The 20,651-nt window shown below is 42.8% G+C and overlaps 1 protein-coding gene and 1 non-coding gene across 3 annotated transcripts in view; both read right to left on the reverse strand.

Moving 5' to 3' along the window:
- The window catches only part of CNTNAP2 (contactin associated protein 2), a 2,246,749-nt gene that overhangs the window by 16,656 nt on the left and 2,209,442 nt on the right, over positions 1 to 20,651 (reverse strand). The gene's annotated exons all lie outside the window — the stretch shown is intronic.
- On the reverse strand, positions 16,802 to 17,018 carry LOC120365541 (small nucleolar RNA U3). Its single transcript, XR_005580454.1, has one exon. It is a non-coding gene; the product is annotated as a small nucleolar RNA U3 (small nucleolar RNA).

Here is a 20,651-nt window from a genome sequence, read left to right on the forward strand (position 1 = left end):
GGGGTAAAAGGCTGTCACCCTGAGTCTCCACTGAGCCGGTTAATGCTTAGCCATCCCTGATGGCAACTGCTAAAAGAGCATTACTTGTAACATACCCATAGACACTACCATGGGGCCAGAGCCCAAAAGTGCTCACCCCAGATGCTGCACCCGCTTGCCTGTGTGCTCCCCTTCCTACAAAAAGTTTGAGCCACATCCCTGTTGCAAGTCCCATGAAGGGGTCTAGGGAACTCTCCCATCGCATAGGGGCTCCTGACACTTCCAGCTGACACACCTTTTCTCTCCCACGTGGTACTTTGTCTGGACATGTGGTTTACCTTCCTTTTCTTTGTCCATCAGATCCTACCATTTTCCTGAAAGTATCCTCAGTGACCTCAGATTAAGTGCCTGTCCCTTTTCTCATGGGAATAATCTTAATTCTTGTCACTTCTTCCATGACAGTCATCCTCTTAAAATCAAAGACCAATCTTAATTATGTTTGCAGTTTCAATGACTAATAATGCAGTAGCAAGGGCTAAATGGATGGTTCATTAGCATAATTAAAATCTGTCTATTAAGAGGCATGTGAACATTGTTTAGCCTCTTCTAATAAAGCCTTCCATGCAGGTAGAATTTTGAAAGTCAGCTGCCTACTCTCAATGAAATCCTTATAGTGAGGCTGGATTCTTATTCTTCCTAACAAAGGAAATGGACATATTGAATATAGAAAATACATTAATGACTCCTAGTCCACTAGACTTTGGTTATTGTTAGAAAACAATTGTCCTAATGCGTGTGAGTGCTCACGCCCTCGAGTCAAAGCAATTGCTATTTTGAGAGATACATTTTATTGCAACTGTCCTTTCCCCTGGGTACCAACATCCTCTTGGAAGTGTACACAGGGAAAAACAGAGACCAAGAAACAGGACTGACACACAGATGGCAAAGCTCATCTATTCTGCTAGCATCCATGTTCCCCTCACTCAGCTTGCTGGGAGAGCTGAACACTTTTAGTGGTGTTGGAGTATCAAGGAACCTATATTTTGGGAGACATTGTGAGCAGGTCCAAATTTGGAGTGTTAATTTAAAATAGACTAGCTATAACATTCTCAAGATCAGACTTTAATCAAATAAGCACAAACTGTATTCAGCACACTGCTCTTCTGGGTCCCCAAATGACAACCCATGTTGACCACCAAAGCATGGTGCATTCTATTCTGATTTAGAGTTGTATAAAAGCTCAGATATTTCTGTGTATTTCCCTTGCACACGTCCTTGCGTGTGGTCATTCCTGTTCCTATATTTGTAAACCTGTTTCCATTGCACCATTTGGAGATTAGCTCTCCTTCCCTTCTCTACCCAGCACAGGCCAGGCAGGATGTATTGCTGGAGGAACTGATGATGGGAGATTCTTCTCCCAGGAGCATGCTTAGTAAACAGCCTGGCTAATGCTTTAGCATCGACACACATATGCTCTACTATGCTCCTCACCCAAGGAGAAGGAAGATATATTTAAGGTCCTCAAACATATTCAGACATGGCCGCAGTCACATCTTAACATGCAGATGTTCTTTGCTTCCACTGTCTTTGTCTCCCGTATGAGAAGCAGTCTGAGAGCTCACTACTGTACATTTTCCCTTCTTACGAAAAAAAAAAAAAAAAGTAAATAACAAACATACTTTGTAAGAGCGGTCCTATGTTGAAATGCAGTGAGTAAAAGTATGCTTTCCTTTTCCAAAAAATAATATAAAATATGACAGTTTTGTTCCATTTCTAAAGGTGTTCCACCCTTCTCTCCACTACACTCCTGAAAGGCTTTGCCGTGACAGCAAGAGGCCCATGGAGTCAGCACCTCTTACATCTGTGTGCTGGGCAGGGGTGAGGGTGATGACCTTCCCTCGGCCGCCGGGGCAAGAGGGACTCTTGAATGCCAGTGACAAGTCCTGAACTCCAACATTAAACAACGAAGGCCACGTAGGTTGTTTAGACACAATGACTGGCAAAGCTCTAAATTCTAAGATTATGTGAAATGAGTCATCATTTGGATTAGGGTTTCCTCAAATACAAAGTTTTCTAGGGCCCAGTCCAACTCTGAATTCTATGACCATGGAGCAACTTTCAAAGGCAAAGTTGCAAAAATGGCAGAAAATCCAAGTGGTTAGTTGTGGTGGAATTGGTCCAGAGTGCTTTTCCTTTATCGTGGAGTAAAAAATATTTCATGTTGATTACTATGAAAATCAAATTTCGGGAGCAAGCTGTTTAGGAAATATTAGCACTTTCTAAAAATCAGGCGCTGTTCTCACTCCTTTTCATGCTAACTCATTTAATTCTCATGTGAGGAGCCATGGCACATTCATCTCATTTTGGAAGGATAAAAACTTGTTTGAGGACAACCAGGAAGTGGTAGAGCTAGTTATTTGAACCCAGGAAGTTGGCTCCAGAAACTATTTATTTATTGGAGATGGAGTCTTGCTCTGTTGTCCAGCCTGGATTGTGACAGCGAGATCTTGGCTCACTGCAACCTCCGCCTCCCAGATTTAAGCAATTCTCTTGCCTCAGCCTCCCAAATGGCTGGGTCTATAGGCTCATGCTGCCATGCCCAGCTAATTTTTTGTATCTTAGTAAACATGAGGTTCTACTGTGTTGCCAAGACTGGCCTTGAACGCCTGAGCTCAGGCAATCCACCTGCCTCAGCCTCCCAAAGTGCTAGGATTACAGGTGTGAGCCACTGTGCCCAGCATCAGAAACCATTTATTAAACACTCAGCTGAATTGTCTCTGATGAGAAGGCATCAGTCTACAGCAGCTCTATGAAATGACCAACATCATCGTAGGGTCTTAAGGCAACCACCAGTTTACCCCAACTGTTTTCTCTGTGGTTGGTAGGCTGTCTGGGGAAGCCAACGAAATCTAGAGGCTTCCAACTGTGTTTGCTTTCCTTCAGAAGCTGAGTGTGGAGACATTTTTATCTGACAAAGGATAATTATCCATGACGGCAGCGTCAGCTGAGCAATGTGGCAAGCTAAGAACTCTGGGCCCTCGTTGCAGAAGCACAGAGATTCAACCTTCCCTTGGTGACGGACCCCAATGGGCCAAAGCAGCACAGAGAGAGTGACCATTACCTTTACAGAAACGCGAAACCAGGAATCGCGCAAAAGGACTCTTTAAAATATCCATTGTTACATTAAATATAATTTTTGATTCCATTTACAGAATATAAAAAATTAACAAGTTTCGGGGCAGGTGCTTAAGTTCTAGAAATTGATTTAAAGACAGCTGTAGGCTAGGCATGGTGGCTCACGCCTGTAATCCCAACACTTTGGGAGGCCAAGGCAGGCAGATTACCTAAAACAAGGAGTTTGAGACCAGCCTGGCTGATATGGTAAAACCCTCTCTCTACTAAACAAAACAAAACAAAACAAAAATTAGCCATTGTGGTGGCTGAGGCAGGAAAATCACTTCAACCCAAGAGGCAGAGGTTGCAGTGAGCTGAGATCATGCCACGCCACTCCAGCCTGGACAACAGAGCGAGACTCCATCTCAAAAAAAAAAAAAAAAAAAAGACAATTGTTAAGAACAGAATATTAAAAAGAGATTTAAATCCTTCAGCCTATAATTTCTTGTCTGTCCTAGTGAGTGAATAGGGAGAAGAGGGAATAAAGCTTTTTTTTTTTTTGCTTTTTTTTTTTTTTTTTTTAACTACAGAAGATAAATTTGGTGGTTGTGGTAAGTTTCAAAATATTTAGGCTCAGAAACCAATGGCAAACAAAACATAATGAAGTCATATAAAAATAAATTGAGATAGCTACCATAAAACCCCCCAAAATGAAAGGCTCTAGAAGCTTCAGGTTGTCATATATCAGAGACAAAAAATTAAATTGTATCTGACATCTCCTAGAGAAAATATCTCCATGGAAACCACTGGAGTTTCAGCATCTAAAGTAATAATTTGAGACACTTCAACAAAACTGCTGCTATTAATTATAATTTAAATTGCAACATTATTTTTACAGTGAGATCTGGGCTAGATGAGGTATCTCTGCCTTTGTTCTTAGCTTGTTTTATTACATTTTCTCTTTTTTCAAATCTGAGTTATATGGCAGGAAATGATTTTTTTCTTAAATAATTTGGTTTTTAGCCATTCACTATTGACTGATATTTCTGAAACAGATATGAAAACAAATGGTTATTGATTAAGATGCCGAAGGTATAAGGGACATTGTTTTACTTTAAAAGAGGATCCCTGCTAATCACATTTTTGGGAGGGAGCGATTTCTCAAGGTCAGCAGGATTTTCTGTAGGCAGAGCATTATGTGGCATGTACTGACATGATCCTGAGTTTCACATTTCTCTCTCCAACCTTCACCTCCATGTCTAAAAAAAGCTAGCCAGCCAGCACTTCCAATTTCAAATAGGGAGAGGATTGTGAATTTTTGGCTCCTGACTTGAGAAGTTAAACAAGCCTTACATTTCCAGCTTCTTTAGGGAGCGAGGAAGTGTCAGCTGCTTGCCTGATTGTCCAAGACCTGGTGACCAAAAGAGGTTATGTGAAGAGAAACAGAATCAACAAAGTTGTCCTCATCGGCTATAGGTTGTGATTGTTTAAATAACACCGACTTTTATATGAGAGGACTGAATGGGCAATTGTTCCATTCTACTCCTTCTTTCCATCAGTTACTTAGTTAACTTCTGAATTGTCTCAATTGCCTTTCAGGAAAAAGAGCATTAATAAAAAGAGCATTTTATTAATGCTCCCAGAGTAGGCTGACATTGTACTCTTCCGTCTGATTAACGATAAAGGGATATTTTAATTGGAAATAGCTCATTACTAATAGATGCTCAGACTTTGTAGTCCATAAAATGTCCACTTTCATGTTAGATAAATATTTCTCAGGTGGGCAAATTGTTCCGGTCGCAATGTTATAATTGTTTATAAATCAATGGTCAAAGTTATTGTTGAAAAATATTGTGGGCACTTGCAGACTATTGATTGTGACAGCTGGTCTTTATAGATTCTGTAGTTCCATAATCTCTATCTACAGTTAGAGCAGCAAAAATGCAGAATGAATGATAATTAGGTTGAAGCCACGTGGTTGGTGGGTGCCAGAGTCGTTGCTACAGGATGAGGTCTTTCGACTCCTCATTCAGAACTCTGTTCATGGACTGTAGTTCTCAGGGTGGACCTTGAAAGTCTGGATCAGAGAGCCTCACTGCAAGGGGCAGCCATCCAGCTGGCCCTCTGTATCCGTGGGTTCCCCATCTGTGGATTCAACCAAACTCAGATAAAAAATATTCAGGAAAAAAAGTTTCCTATGTACTGAACACGTGCAGATATTTTTTCTTGTCATTATTCCCTAAACAATCCAGTATGACAACCTTTTATTTTTTATTATTATTTTTTGAGATGGAGTCTCACTCTGTTGCCCAGACTGGACTGCAGTGGTGTGATCTTGGTTCACTGCACCCTCTGCCTCCCCGGTTCAAGCGATTCTTCTGCCTCAGCCTCTTGAGTAGCTAGGATTACAGGTGTGCACTAGCATGCCTGGCTAAGTTTTGCATTTTTACTAGAGATGGGGTTTCACCATGTTGGTCAGGCTGGTCTTGAACTCCTGATCTTGTGATCCACCTGCCTCAGCCTCCCAAAGTGTTCGGATTTACAGGTGTGAGCCCCCGTGCCCGGCCAACAATTCCTTACATAGCATTTCTGTTGTATTAGGTATTATAAGTAATCTAGAGATAATTTAAAGTATATGGGAGGGTGTGTGTAGGTGATAAGTAGGTGTCGACCACACTATTTGCTATCAGGAACTTGAGCATCTGTGGATTTGGGTGTGTCGGGGGGTCCTGGAACCAATCCCCTGTAAACGCTGAGGCAGGACTGGACCCCTTGGTTCACACTGCCGTACGGTTCTTGGTTGAGGTTTGCTGTGGCTTCTTTTCTTTTCCGCTGCAGGGTATTTATGAATTCATGCCGACGTTAACAGGAGTTCAAGAAGGAAGCAGCCCCAAATCTGGGGGAATATGATAAATTTGGGAAACGTCACGTAAACCCCGGTCTGAGGGAAAAGGCTGTTTCTCCTGCTGCACGTTTTCCAGAATGCACATGGTGGCAGCTGGGTTCCCAGGAAGGGGCTGTCAATTCCTATGCATGCAGGGCTCTGAGTGTCAGGGACAAAGGGCTCTGCACTTGTGTAACTGGTGGGTTCTTTGGCCTTGAAAATCTTGCTGAACCTCTTTCGGCTTCTTCTTCTCCTTCTATCTCAGTCTGAGATGCCTCTGGGAGACAGCACTCTGATTCAGAGCTTTCAAACATTAAGGGGCATACAGATGCCCTGAGCTCTGGTTAAAATGCTGCTTCTGCCTGAGTTAGTCTGGGGTGGGGGACCTGGGCATCTGTATTTCTAACAGGCTCCCAGAGTGCTTGAATACCCACCTCGCTTACAGTTGCAGAAATTGAATGAAAACAGTTGGTGGTTTGGGTCTCCAGCTGTGTGCGTGCATGTGTGTGTGTTTTAAATTTAATGCAGTGCCTGAGAGGGAACTGAAATAACTCCTGACAACCTTGTCTTTTTTCTCTTGGCCAAATCATTTGTGTGACTTTAATGATTTGCGTGCCAGAATGCCCCATGGTTCGACTCCATTAGTTCTATTTCTTTTTAGTGTTGTGAAAGCAATAATGGGAACACTGCGTCAATTTCTGATTAGAATTCTTTAGTATTTTGAATGTGTGTGTGTGTGTGTGTGGGGGGGGGGTTATTACAGTTTAGGAAAAAACAGCCAAGGAGTTTAATAAATGGTTATCTTAGTATGACCTTGGATACCTTTCCCAGTTCAAAGCAAAAATACTAGTTGATTCTCTAAAGTAAGTGTATCAGGGAGGGAAAATATTCGGATGTTGGCATTTAGGTTCTTGATGCTATGGATGCATTTAAAGGCACATATGAGAGAGAACAGATGCATTTAAAATTTTTATTTTCAGAGACAAGGTCTTGCTATGTTGCTCAGACTGATCTCGAACTAGTGGACTCATGTAGCTGGGACTATAGGCATGTGCCACTGTACCCAGCTAGATGTATTTTTAAAAATACTGTACTGTGTAGTTCTTTTTGAAGTTTATGGATTTGTTTTTTGAAAAAAAATTTTCCTGCTAGTACTGCTGCATAGGTGCAATGTGGGACACAGCCAGCTCAGGATGGAAAGCCTGAAGCCATAGAGGCATATGATGGTATGCCAAACAGCTTCAGTGACTGTCTCTGGCTTTATGAAATGCTGCATCACAGATATGGGTGCTCGGCAAATTTTGTGAACACACCTGCTATTCACGAGTTTCAGCTAAGAGAACTTGTGGTTTCCTTATTAGCAAAGCAGTATTAGCAAGAATTGGTTGTTTGCTGAGTCACAGAAATAGCCCCAGTTTCTAGGGAGGGCTGTTGAGAAAATTATAACAGAAGAGGAAAGCAACCAATTATAGTAAGTAAAAAAGACATATTTTAAGGACATTCTCTGGTGTATTTCACCTTTCCTCTTAGACAGTGGTCAGGGATTCGCACAATTCATAAGATGAAAGTCTTCAGGAGACCCTGGATCTATTGTCTTCAGACTTCTGCAGAGAAACACATCCCCTGGGCAATTATGCAATTATCGGTGAGGGCTTTGGACTTCAAGGATGTATGGCTTGGGAGCTCAGTGAAAATAACATCACCTTAAATCCACCCAAGAGATGTGCTTCATCATTTGTGAGACTACTTAGGCACATGTTATCATTTTAGGAATCAAGCAAGGATGAAGGGACTCCTTTTACTCTCCTCTGTGGAATTTTCTAGTAAATTCAAAGGCCATACTTTAGCTGTGGATAGACCCTTTGGAAATGGCTGAATATTACTGATTTGCTTTTATTGTCCTCCTGTCTTTCAAGGGAGTTCAGTGAATAAAAAAACGTATTTAAAAATATTTAATCTTCTGCTGGAACCTCTGTATCTCAGCTTACAGCTGTCTTCAGCTTTGCATGATGAATGTGCTCCTGCACTCTGTGGATCTGTTCTGCCAATATGCATGGGATGTTTGTGTTGTAACTGCTATTTCATCAAAATGTGAGGTTGGTCCTTTTTATTCTTAAGTTTTAGAAACTGCTATAATACATAGATGAGAAACGTTGCTGAGAATCTAACACCCAGACCACAGACAGCTGACCAGATTTTGGCTCCTCTGTGTGGTGAGAAGTGGGGCTGGGCAAACCCAAAGTGCTTTTAAAAATTAATTCTACGCATATTTTAAGTATTTTGTGACTGCCCCGTTGGGCTCTTGGTTTCGAAATACTCTTTTTGGTTGCATTAGCACAAGTGAAAATTTATAATTCCAATCCCAAAACTTTTCTTCCAAGAAGGCTGACTTCAGAGAACTGAATATAAAAGCCCCATGCTAAATACATTTCCGTTGTCATTTGAGCTGTTCTCTTCTCGAGCTGACCCGAGCACTCACAAGACAACTAGTTTTGCTTCCTGACAGGTGAAGTGGCAAATCAAGGAGAATGCTGAAACAAATTATCCTTGGTTATTAAAGCTTCCTGATGTCTCCCCACAGTATTTCTCCCTGGTGCTGGCTCACTTCATTATAAAGAGCAAGTGATAAAGTCCTAGCATGAGCCGTGTGGCTCTGTCACAGTTCTCATTCACGTCAACGGAGTGTGAAAAAATATTTAATTGGCTCTAGCAGCCCTGAGATGATTTATTCCCTATCAAAAAGGGGAAAATGGAACCAAAAAACCCCAAAGTTGTATTTGGTAGCAGGGATTTCACCAGCATGTATGCAAACTGCCTATCCTTCAGACTTCTGCATTATGTTTAAAGGGTGGTAGAAAATAGTAAGACAGTTCAGAATAAAGAACTGGAATTTCATGTTTTAATCCAAAATATTCATTGAGAGGAAGAAATAGTGGGGAAAAAAAATCACCGAATCTGAAATACATGCATTTTCAGCCTGATAATGTTACTCTCTGCATACTTTTGAGCAAGGTGCTATCAACTCAATACCCATTGTTTCACAATCCTGATGCATGCTAGGAGTCCCTTGGGATGGGGACCAGGCATCGGGATTTGTGAAAAGCTCCCTGGGTGACTCTAACGTGCAGCCAGGGTTGTGCCCAGCACTTCTGTGACCACCCATTCAATGTTTGCTGAGGGAATGAATACAGTTATTTTCTCTGAGCTGTATTTTCCTTATTTTTAAAATGTGGCTGATAATGTCCACTTTGCCTACCACAAGTGGCCACTGCCAAGATAAAATCATGCATTAAAAGCATTTCAACAATTAAACTCTTTTCCAAATTGAAGCTATCATTACTTTTATCTGTATCCTTTCCAATTTTCTAAAAGTTAAAATTCCCAAGTAAATTACTGAAAACCATTTCAGCATGTCTAAAGGGGGAATTTCCAAAGCAATTCATTTTATGATCTATGTTTAAAATAACTGTACCCCACATTCATATGAATATTTATGTATAATTACATTTCAACATAAAGATTTTAATTTTGTAAAAGTCTTTCAGCGTTGCACTCAGGCAGAAACTCAACAGGATATAAGGTGCTGATTGGCCAGCAAAGGTGGAACATTTCCAGGTGGTGACTGGCAGAGATTCCCCTGGGAGAATTCACACCTTCCAATTCTGACAATAGTCTTTTTAAATGAGACAGTAAAAGAAGTGATGGCGGATAATTTAGAGCAGGCGTCCCCAAACTTTTTACACAAGGGGCCAGTTCACTGTCCCTCAGACCGTTGGAGGGCCGCCACATACTGTGCTCCTCTCACTGACCACCAGTGAAAGAGGTGCCCCTTCCTGAAGTGTGGCGGGGGGCCAGATAAATGGCCTCAGGCCGTAGTTTGGGGACGCCTGATTTAGAGGGTGTTGTGCTCCTCTGAGTGTCCCCATATCTGAGTGACATGGTGCTGTAACAGATGCAAGATACTGAAGAAAACTCAAAAATGTGGTACAGTGGGAAGCATTTGAGTAGGGGATCGCTGGGGGCAAAGAAAGACCCCAAAGTCAAGGGATAACACTGAGCTCAAGTCGCCTCCATGTTCATGGGCTTCTCATAGCAACCCTGGGGGACGAGCATGAGGCAAAAATGAATACCGTGACTTGCTGGAATCAGAGGTTCTGCCATCAGCAAAGAAGTCACCATGGCAACACGTACAACCACCTTGCCCTGCACTCAGCCAGCCCCACGTGACAGAGGCTAACAGCTGCAGTGATTGCCAGGCACAGACCCCGGGAAAATGCACCTGTGAGCTCCCTCCCAGGTGGGGTGGGGGTCGGAGGGTAGACAGCCCGGGGAGAAGAATGGGACAGACTCCTAACCTCCTGGGGGTTCAAAATCTATCATAGGGGAAGAAGGGAAAGAAAGGTAGAGCAAAATTAGGAATGAAAGAGAAATTCACAGCAGGGAAAAAAACAATGACTTTAGAAATAGTTCCAAAGCTGGATGTTTGTGCCAGCTTTGATTTTTTAATCACTGGAGTTTCAGGGGATTAAAGAATCCTGGTTAACGGAGAACAGAAGACTTGAATCAAGGCAGCCCCTGACACGGTCAGGCCTGTGGAGCCACCAGAAAGCAGCCCATCTGCACAGAGGACGGCCTCTGAGGTGTTCGATGCTGAAGGGGAACCCAGCCCTGCTGCTGGTTGTGTTTAGCCACTTGAGTGACGTTTTGCTCTTCGATTATTTCTTCATCATGCCTGAGTCTTGACAGGGTGCACCCCCAACTGCTTTTCAAAACACAAGCCTGCCAAGTCTATTCTCTCAGTGATGTGGGAAGCCTTTGGCAACTTAAGCCTATCTCTAAGGTCTTTTTAGGTCTCTTAGCAAAAATTCTAGTGAAAGCCATTGGCGTCAATTGCATCATCGGGAAGGTGCAGTCCTGGAGGCGGGGCTGGGGCAGCAGAGGTGTGGTCAGAAGAGAGAGTGGGGCTGGAGCTCAGATTTGTTGACTTTGGTTCACATTCCTGTAAGAGGATGAGACACACACCCCACCAGGAAGGAAAATAAGAGAGTCAAACTTTCAGATTACAAAGTTAGAGGCCAGCAAATACACATTTAAAGAAGACATCATGGTAGAAAGAAAACAAAGAATTGATAAATCCAAGATCTGGTTCTTTGAGAAAATTAGAAAATTGCATGGCTGGGTGTGGTGGCTCACGCCTATAGTCCCAGCACTTTGGGAGCCGAGGCAGATGGATCATGAGGTCAGGAGGTTGAGACCATCCTGGCCAACATGGTGAAACCCCGTGTCTACTAAAAATACAGAAATTAGCTGGGTGTGGTGGTGCATGCCTGTAGTCCCAGCTGCTTAGGAGGCTGAGGCAGGAGAATCGCTTGAACCCAGGAGGTGGAGGTTGCAGTGAGCTGAGATCGTGCCACTGCATTCCAGCCTGGAGACAGAGTGAGACTCTGTCTTAAAAAAAAAAAAAAAAAAAAAAATTGCCACAATCTAATCAATAGGCAGGGAGGAGGGGAACAAAGACATTCAATATAAAAACATGAAAAAGGGAATGGAAATTAAATTTAAAAGCTTGTTTTGTTCAATTCCATGGTAATGAGTTTGAAATCCTAGGTTAAATGCATGAATTTCTAGAAAAATATAAAATAACATATTATCCCAGATGAGAAAGAAAATCTAATTAGGTTATCATAAAAGAAATTGAGTTGTCAAAGATCTGCTCACACAAAAAGCAGTGGGCTTAAGTGGTTTCACAGGTGAAATCTATGAAATCTACCAGAGGCAGCTCCAAGGCTGCTTATCTCCTCACCACTCCCAGTGTGTTCCCGGGGTCTGCAGCATCAGCATCCCCTGAGAGCTTGCTGGAAATGCAGAATCTCGAATCCCATTTCTGAGCAGCTGAATCTGCATTTGCTAATTTCCCCCAGGTGACTCTAAGCATGTTCATGTTTGGATGACACTTACTTGAATCATTTCCAACTCGGAGGGGGATGGAGAGGTCCCACATGGTATGACTGGGGCATCACAAGGTAAGGAACTTCTAAACAAACCTTAATCCCAGTAAAAATTTTAGACAATTCCAATAAAATGATTGAACTTCTTAAATCCACATGGGAAAAGTAAATGTGCAAAGAACAGGAATATTCTTAAAGGCAGAATAAAAGGGAAATTAGCTCTATGAGCCACTAGATGTGATAATAAAAGCTCAATGGTAAGTATCACAGTTTGCTCCCATCTCACGAAGAGTCGGATCAGTGTACTAGACCAGAGAGTCCAGAAGGGACTCAGATTCGAAGGGAATTTAGAAGATGGTAAAGGTGAAGAGGATGGAGCCTCAACCAATGGGACTGGAACAGTGAGCCATCTGGGAAGAAATAAAGTGAGATTTAGACTTTCCACCTTCCACCCAAATAGATTTCCAGTGAAGAAAATATGTAGAACTTACAAATAAAATACAAAATTATTTAAAAAATGGAATAATTTAAAAAATAAGTTATGAATGGGGAAGGCATGTCACAAAACCCCAAAGCCATAAAACGCTTCACATTTCACCATGTAAAATTTGGAAACTTTTAAAAAACTTTTAAACATGAAAAAAAAAAAATCTCATAAATTCAAAAAAATTGAGATCAAACAAGGAAAACATTCAAAGATGTATCAAAGTACTAATTCACTTAATATATAAAAAGCACTTATGAATCAATAGGAAAGAATATAAACATATTAATAATTATTGCAGCAAAGAATATCAAGAGGTAGTTCATGGACTAATTAAGTGATATAAAGATAATTAACTCATAATTAATGAAATACAAACTATAACAAAATTTTATTTTTCATATAAAACAGCCACATTTAAAAGAACAATATGCACTGTTTTGGTGAGGATGTGGAGAAAAGGTACTCATAGATTGGACTGTCAGTTGGAATATATGATTGGAGGATGGTTTCTAGCAGCTATCAAAATTAAAAACACACATGTCCTTTGACTCAACAAAATCATGGGTACGATGTGATTTACTATGGGAACATTGTAGAAACAAAAGGTGGGATACAACTAAAATGACCAAGCAAAAATGTGTAACACTAATATATTGGACCTGAGATACATAAATGCGCTTGATATTTTTGCAGGAAAAGTGGAATTTGAATCATTTGCAGGAAAATGCACATTAGCAAGTGGGGGATGATGGTTTTTCTTTACACAATTAAATGTGAACTGTGTTGATGACTGAAGAGGAAAAAAGACAAATAAAAAGAGTGAGTATAAGAGATAAAAATGCATTAATCATGCAGTCTCAGCATAAGGGGAGAGAAGGGATCTGCTCAGAAATAATTAAGATGTAATTATAAGAGCTGGAATGATTACTTTTAAGTGCTTGCAGGTGGTAAAGAAAACCAGTGATCAGCTTGTAATTATGAAGAAAACTGAATGGATATATATATATATATATATATATATATATATATATAATTTTAAAATGTTCTTTATATCCATAACTCTTTTATACATGAAGATATGAAAATATTTTATGGTCAGATGATAGAAAGGAAACTTGGAATAAAGACAGAAATCAACTCCTTAGAAGTCATAGCGAGGGAGGTAAGAGACCTTCAGAAATCAATCTACGATGGCCAGTGGTAAGGTGTCTGATGTGGTGATGGGAAGCCTGAGTTTCCAGCTCAGTGCTGGGTATACTCGAGTCTAATCGGGGTATGGGGTTGTTATGGTGAGTGATCCCAAGTACCCAGTTTCATCTAGTTCCTAATGTATCTGGGAGAAGACCCACATGCCTAAGAGGGCTGGTTTTTCAGCCACTCTGTCGACCTGAGTGAATCCACTAGGCCAGCTTGGTAGTGGATTCTCAACACCGGATTCTTGACACTCCTGGCCTTGGTTCTGGGTGTTGACTCCCTTCCCTCCACTCATGTTTCTGGATTTTCCATGTCCTACCTAATTCCCTGTCGGAAGAGCCCTGAGAATTCCTGGTCAAGGACCTCTCAGTATCAGATGCAGGTTTGAGTTAGGGCAGAGAACCAGATAACTTAAGGTTACAGTGGAGGCTGTGAATTTACCTGCTAGCAACTTACAAAAGCCGACTCCCTGGTTCTTTCTGGGGTGAGACGCACCACATCATATACCATGCAACCTGTGCTGAGAATCCAGCCCGGACCTACTAGCGTCCTTTAATAATAACTAGCTGCAGTCTTTACAACTAGAAGATCCCTTAGAAAATGAAACTTTACATCTTGAAATGCTTCATCTAATTTAATGATATTTTAAAGAAGATCTTAGAAGGTGGCCTTTGGCCTGATGTATTCTGTATCAAATATCATGAATGTGATAAAACACTCCAAGGCTTAACACCAACGCCTTGTCAAACAGCTTGGTGTGCAGTTTGGAGTTGCTCCTTAGTGCAGAAATGTATGGGATGAGACTCTTGGATTTTTTCTGGTGTTTGTTTTGTTTTTACATTTTACAGAACGTGCACTGCCATCTGTGCTTGTCTGCCTGCTGGCAAGTCCTTTCCATTCCAAGCAAGTAAGATTCCCTAAGTTAGACAAAAAGAGAAACAGAGCAAAGCCCCTAATTCTGAGAGGGGAATCACTGCAACTGCCTGCCATTCTGTGATCTTTAACTCAGGGCTGGGGGTTACTTTTTCTACCTTGTAACTACGTTCTAAAAATATTCCTAAGGACCATATAATGTTTAGAAACAGGCTGTACTTATTATCAAAGAGGGAAATAACTAGGAAGAAAAAGGATTGACTAGATGTTTCTAATAGAGCTGAATTGGTTTAAATCAAGTCAGCTTAAATCGTAATGTAGAAGTCTTTCATTTATCTCATCTGCCTATAAAAATGTGATCTTAAAGCCCCATGCTAGGCCCGGAACTTGGGGTGATCTTTCTCTGCTGCCTAGTGTTATGTGAAAATCACCTTCACATTTTTCCTCACATATACATGTAAAATCCAAGTATTGTTTATTTACTTAATTTTCACAAAATTGGCTAAGTTTCTTATTTAAATATATTGATAAAACTTTACATCCCTACTGAGTAATTCTATTGCCTGTCAAGGCAATAACCAGGGGCCTGTTCTCTCTTTATTGTAAGGTGAAGTGCAATCATGGGAGAGGTGGTAAAGGCATGCCAGAACCAAATAGAGACTTTCTCTCTTACAAAATCAGGACTTTTGTAAAAAGAAAGAGAGAAATTTTCTCAGAAAGAGAAATGAACAGGACACGACTTGCTTTGTATGTTACACGAGGCCATGTCTATTTGCTTCCCATAATGGCGACCCCCTATCTAGGCTACATGTTGCACTGCTCCAGGAGCCAGAGACTGCACTAAAAATGAAATCTGCTGTAGTTGTGCAGTACACATCCTGACCAACCACAAATGTTCCTTATTTTAGAAAACACTGATAGAGCCCAAAGGGCACTGGAGAGGTAACAGTAGCTCAGTTACAGAAGAGAAAAAGAATCTTATTACATAAAGCCAGCATACTTTAGAACCTATTTTTCTGTTTTTATCATTTGATACTATCTCAGACAGTAGAAAGCCATGTTATGGGAGCAGAAAGATCACAAGGCCCATGGGTAGATGTCTTCATTTCTAATTTCCATTCTAACACCAAGTTCCTGCAAAACAAACATCTTGGTATAGGTATGAATTGAGTAGCCCTGGTTGATCATGAAGATCCCTTTAACACTAAGATCATATGACTCCTTACTCTTCACAGCAAGGTATCTGCTGTATTTTCAGAAAAGCACAGCCCATCATTTTAAAGCAGCATCTTTTTCTCTCTTTCAAAGTATGTTAGCAGCTAATTCAAAACACTGAGTAATAATTTGACATCTTCCTCAAACTGAGGCTCCTTCCTGGAATGCAGCCCCTTCCATAAAGAGGTGCTTTCACTGGAGCCACCAAGTCCTGTGCCACCTCGCACATTTATTGTTCCTTTGTTTGTTTCAAGTCTTCTTTTCCAGTTGCAAACAGGCAGATCAGTTGTCCGCAAATTTAGGTAAAAACGTCTCCTCTATCTGGGTGAGCTTCCTTATAAAATGGCCAGAGAGGCCTATGTCTTTGCAAGCTGGATGATACAGCCTTTCTATTTGTGTGATTTCATACCCTATAGGCTTCATTGTTTTTCCTAAACCATGTTTTGGGCAGTGTTTGGGTATTCAATTTTTTCTTTGGTAACCTTATTTTGAAGCATTGACCAAACAGACCCTTTTTTTATTTGATGAGTGATTCTCGATGTTGGTCACACACTAGCTATTCTTTTATTCCTTTGCTTTCCTAATTGATAGGTTTGACTGTGTCCCCACCCAAATCTCATCTTGAATTCCCCTGTGTGGTGGGAGGGACCCGGTGGGAGGTAATTGAATCATGGGGACAGGTCTTTCCATGCTGTTCTCGATAGTGAATAAGTCTAATGAGATCTGATGGTTTTATAAGGGGGAGTTTCCCTGCACAAGCTCTGTCTTTGCTGTCCGCCATGATTGTGAGGCCTCCCCAACCATGTGGAACCGAGTTGGTATGGAAATTATTTTAAAATGAAGCCACTGGGGATTCAACAGGTGCAGAAAGAAGCCTTCTTGGTGCTTCCTTTATCTGACAAGCACTAACACAAACTCTTTATGCCTCATTTGTTCTTCTAGAAACTCTATAGAATTCTATTCTTCCTATAGAATACATGACACACCTGGGGAGGAGGGTTTACATCATACACACCTGTGTTCCCCCACTCCCGAGGGTCCGATTTGGTCTATCTGGGGTTTAGGACTAGATATTGGGATTGTTCTTTTTAAAAAATAATCATGAAGACCCTTCAGATGGCATCCTTTCCCTTTCACTCTCCCATAGGAAGAGAAGAGTGATGGTCAGTGGTAAAAGGCAAGCTGCAGAGAGGCACCACCAAGAGCCAGCTTCATGCTCAGGAGTGAATGCTGAACCTCCTCCTCGTGGTTTCCAGGGCTCCGCATGTTCAAAGAAACTTCTCTGGTAAGAACTGTAGCAATGGTGCAATGGAAGTGTTACTAGAAAGGGTTCCTGATCCAGACTCCAAGAGAGGGTTCCTGGATCTCACACAAGAAGGAATTTAGGGTGAATCTACAGAGCAAAGTGAAAGCAAGTTTATTAGTGTATTAGTCTGTTTTCACATTGCTAATAAAGACATATCCAAGACAGTTTATACAGGAAAGAGGTTTAATGGACTCACAGTTCCACAAGGCTGGGGAGGCCTCACAATCATGGCAGAAGGCAAAGAGGAGTAAATCACATCTTACATGGATGGCCACAGGCAAAGAGAGAGCTTATGCAGGGAAACTCCCCCACTTACTAAACCATCGGATCTCATGAGACTTACTCACTGTCATGAGAATAGCACAGGAAAGACCTGCCCCCATGATTCAATTACCTTCCGTCGGGTCCCTCCCACAACACGTGGGAATTCAAGATGAGATTTGGGTGAGGACACAGTCAAATCATATTGTAAGGCTGACCGAAAGGGTGGAGAGGCAGACCCAGGTCAGGTTTAGCAAGTTTATTTCAACCTGCTAGGCTGGCCACCTTACCACAGGCAGTGAAGGCAGCAGCTTGGCTTACAGACTATGAGGGTTATATAGGGGGTTTGCAGGTAGCTGGGTGTTATTCTAAGGAAAACTGCATCTTGGTTCTCAGGGACTGACATGCTGCTTAATTGGGTCAACGTCGTGGGTTCGAGCTGGGTGTGACCACATCCTGGAACCTAGCTGCCCTGTTTACAAGGCTTGAGGCTTAGCAGGGGAGAACGAGAACGGGGAGGGGGTCTATGGGCTCGCCTTGCTGTATCCCTAACATTCCGGTCTTTTGTTATATACATAAAAGAAAGGGAAAAGGGGCTGTTTGTTTCTAGCTGCTTCATATCATGCTGAGTAGGGATGCTGGTTGGGGCGAGGCTGGGTTGCAAGTTGGTTGTCCTGTATTGTGCCATGGGTAGAACCTTGTAATTAATTACGCAAAAACTGGGTGAAAAGGCATAAAAGGCATGGGCCAAGGGCCAAGAGGAGGAGGAGAGTTACAGCAGGGCCGAGGAGGGGAAGCAGCCAAGGGGCCCAGGAGCTGAGACACCAACTGGGCCAGGAGGGCCAGGCAGAAGAATTGTGTTTTCTTCATTTTTGGGGTTTGGTCTTTGAGCCTTTTGATAGTATTTTGTCCTAACCTAGATTTATTGAGGTAGAAAAAGCATTGTTTATTTAAAAAGAGGCAGAGACTTTTTTTTTTTTCCCCAGCAGTGAGGAGCTCTCAGCCTCTGGTTTTTGTAGGGTGACTGCTGATAAAGAGTTCAGTTGGTTTTGGGGGTGAGTGATAGCATGTGCTAATTTTTTTTTTTTTTAACTGATGATTGGAAGTTTTGGGAGAGCGATTGGAAATATGATAATGAGGTTTTTAGGCTTCCTGCTTTTAACCTGACGCTAGTCGTGACTCCAAGGGCTACTAATAAGGGAATGAACTGTGTTCTTTCTGGATGGGTGTGTAGTGTAGCAGGGACAGGGAGTTCTTGGTCTGGAGGGACAAGGTTAATGTTGGGGGTAAGGTAGACCAGGGTGCAAATATCTGTCCAGTTTGTGGATCCACAACCTACTTCTGCCTCCTGCCGAGGAAGAAGATGCCTGCGGTGTTTATGTAAACAGACAAGTGGGTTGAGAATAGGTGTTGGAGTGTGTAGGTTCCTTGTGTGTGGAGGGACTTGGTCCAGCTTCAGCGACCCAGAGGAGGAGAGGGAGACCCCTTTGAGAACTCCTGTCTGGGAAAGGGTTTCCATGTTTGAGAGGCAGAAGAGCGGGTAATGTGCAGGGTCTGGGTAAAGAGGCGGTTAGCTTCAGGGGAAACTGAATAATTCACTTGGAGTGAGGGATGGGAAGAGGGATGAGAGATGGTTTGAGCTGAGCCGCAGGCAGAGGGAGGGATGCTGCCCGTGTGTGTGTGTCCATTGGAAGAGGTGACACATAAGAGGGCTTGGCCAAGTTTTGGGGTGTGGAGGGTTATGGGACTTTGGATGGCAGGGTGAGGGTTTTGCATGGTTGTAATTGGCAGTATATGTGGAGAGAAGTTGGGTAGCCCTGTTGGCAAGGGCAGCGGGATGGTTTTTAGTGAGGGTGAGGGCTCTGTCTACTTTGGACGGTGTGTGAGAAGCGAATGGGAATATGGTCCTAGATCTGAGAAACTGGGATAACGGAGTAGGCCGGAGAGGCAAGGGGAAGCAGGTATGGGGAGGTGGCTGATGGAGTCCTAGGGATCGTTCAACTCTTTTTGAGATTTTTGTCTTTTATTTTTCTGTGTGGGAATAGGGGAGAGGAGAGGACTTTTAATATTTGTTATGAGTAGAGGCTGTCCCTCTTAGCTGATGTGTGGGGATAGGACAGCGGAAGCCCCTTGAGAGGAAGTGACAGAGCATACGTGACAGCTTGAGGTTATGTTTTTTAGTGAGGTAAATAGGTGGGATGAATAGATGTAAGGGCGAAGGAGAAGGTACAGGGGGCGTGCGCCGATATGGAAGGATTGGTGAAGAGACGTTAGAATTTCTTTGGTTTGTCTTTGAGGGAGGATGACTTTGATTTTTGACTATCCAGTTTCCTTGGAAGGAGGCGCCTTGTTGTAACAATGAAGCTTTTTTTTGGTGGGGGGATACTGGGGTTGGATTGTAGGGTGAGGAGGAGAGGGGCAGGCTCTTTTTTGGCTGTCTCGTCGGCGTTTCTGTTGGCTTTTGAGATTTCATCTGATCCTGTTCGGCGTCCTCGGCAGCGTGTCACTCCTGCCTTAGCCGGGAGGTGTGCAGCTTGGAGGAGCTGGTAAATAGGGGGACGATTAGAGCTGGGGGTTTGCCTAGCGTGGGAGTAGGACGGTGAGGCATGATAAGGAAAGAGTGTGAGAGAACAGTATTAGACAGCGAACAAGTGAGGAGCCTGGTGGCACGTGGGTACGAGACAAATCCATCAACCTCCACACCTGAGACCTGCGAGGGATGAGTTGGTCCTGAAAATTCAGGCAAAGCTGAGTAGGTGGCCTTGGGATTAATTAAAAAAGAGACTGGCTTACCTGCTACTAACAGTTGCCCTGGGCCCCGATACAGTGACGGTGGATAGGGCTGGGGCCCCGGGGCCCTGGGTACTGTCAGTTTTCGGCGGCTAAGCCAAGGAGCTGTGGGAGTGCAAGCGATTGTTCACCTTTTTTCTCGGTGAAGGGGTTGTGGGTTGGAGGTACAGGCTTTTCTGTCTGTCTGTTGGGGGACACTCAGACTTCCAGTGGCCTGTCTGCTGGCAGATGGGGAAGGGGCCCTTTGGCGCCCGTGGATTGGGACATGCCTGTGCCTAATGGCGTTCCTTGCCGCGCTTGAAACATGCCCTCGAAGGTGCACGGCTGTCGGGTCTTTCGTGCCCCTGGGTGCCACAGCCAGGCTGTTTAGGTTGGTGAATGGCTGCTGCTAGAAGCCGGTACTTAGCACCATCTTTCTGGGCCTTGTCTAGTTTACTTTGTTCATCCCTGTTGTTGACGACCTTGAAGGCCAGGTTAAGGAGGTCTGGCTGTGGGGTTTGAGGGCCATCTTCAGCCTTCGGATGTCTGGAGCAGACTGGGAGACGAAACGACTGTTAAGAACCATGATGCCATCTTGAGGGCAGGATTAACATGGGTGGA

This window comes from Saimiri boliviensis, chromosome 10 (assembly GCF_048565385.1).
Source record: "Saimiri boliviensis isolate mSaiBol1 chromosome 10, mSaiBol1.pri, whole genome shotgun sequence".
Taxonomy (NCBI): Eukaryota; Metazoa; Chordata; class Mammalia; order Primates; family Cebidae; genus Saimiri; species Saimiri boliviensis.